The sequence below is a fragment of the Chinchilla lanigera genome, unplaced genomic scaffold (assembly GCF_000276665.1).
Source record: "Chinchilla lanigera isolate Chin_1 unplaced genomic scaffold, ChiLan1.0 scaffold00011, whole genome shotgun sequence".
NCBI classification, from domain to species: domain Eukaryota; kingdom Metazoa; phylum Chordata; class Mammalia; order Rodentia; family Chinchillidae; genus Chinchilla; species Chinchilla lanigera.
Genome location: NW_004955412.1, coordinates 12,130,504 through 12,131,934, shown reverse-complemented (window position 1 = coordinate 12,131,934; position 1,431 = coordinate 12,130,504). Strand labels below are relative to the sequence as shown.

At 37.2% G+C, this 1,431-nt stretch overlaps 1 protein-coding gene across 4 annotated transcripts in view; it reads left to right on the top strand.

Annotated features, from left to right (window-relative positions):
• Positions 1–1,431, top strand: part of Rdx (radixin) — an 84,009-nt gene that overhangs the window by 52,510 nt on the left and 30,068 nt on the right. The window lies entirely within an intron of this gene.

Below are 1,431 nucleotides of genomic sequence, written 5' to 3'. Positions count from 1 at the left end.
CAGCGGCAAAAGCGCCTGCCTGGCAAGCGCAAGGTCGTGAGTTCGGTTCCCGGTACCGGAGAAAAACCAAAAAAAAAAAAAAAAAAAGAAAAGTACTTGTGGGTAGGCAGGGTATCCATTTAGATACACATGTTCCCAATTAGGAACAATTTTTTTTTGTCATTAATTTAGCATATGACTATGCAAGGCATTTTAGCCTCAATTTCCTTAAGTTCCTAATTTCATATTTTTAAAAAAAAACATACTTTTTCATTGAGGTACTGATAGGCATGCCTCTTGGGGGTAAGGGGCAGTGACTTTCTCTGAAGGGGGTTTGGTCCTGCAGTTACTCAGAACAAGATAGAGTTCATGAATTCAGTTCTCTGTGATTCTGGCTGCAAACCAAACCGGAAGAGAACCAGATCACATTTTCCCATAGGGTCAATGTTGGACCTAACCATTGAATTTGATTTGGTTTTCGCCCAGCTCAGTTTGGAACCAGCATAGTGGAAAGAATCAGGTTTGTGAACCGAGGTGCTCCTATACAGAATATTCCCTGCACTCCTTTTATCACTAGCCATTTTTCATTCCCATGGGATTTATATGATTCTGATTTACATGATCATAAAATTTATTCTTGTCTTTATTATAATAGCTTTGAGATATGTCACATACTGTATAATTCCCATTTAAAGTATATAATTTAATGACTTTGAGTATTTCCGAGTTGTGCAGTTATCACCAATGATAGAATATTTTCATCACTCTAAGGAAAAGTCCCATACCTGTTAATGGTCATACTACTTCCTGCCCAATGCTGCTCTCGCAGGGGTGAGCAGTTGTTACCGTACTCTCCAGATTTCCTAGATGCTTCCTATAAATGGAGTCATGAAATATGTGGTTCTTTTATGACTGACCAGCTTCTTTTACTTAGTATATTGTAAATATTCATCTGTGCTGTAGCATTATCAGCTATAACATCATTATGGTGTAGTATTGTATTCTTTTAAAAGTGGTGAATAATATTTCATTTTATGGATGTGCTACATTTTTTCTTCTGTCAGCTGAAAGTTTAGGGTTGGTTCCGCTAACTATTATGAATAATGTTATGAACACTACACAGGTTTTCGTGTGTTTCAATTTCTTTTGGGTATGTACCTAAGCAGCAGAATTGCTGGGCGGAATTAACTCTATGTGTGAACTCTTGAGGAGCTGTGAAAGTGGTTTGTAAAGTGACTGTACTGAATTATATTCCCACGAGCAGTGTATGATTACGTTGCTCACCAACGCTTGTTAATGCCTGTCTTTTGAATAGTAGTCATCCTGCTGGATTTGAAGTGGTATCTCATGGTTTTGATTTGCATTTCCTTAATGTTTAAGGATGTTGAGCATCTTTCCATGCGCCTCTTCACCATAAACAAATAAGTATATATATTGTAAAGTTTGAATTTT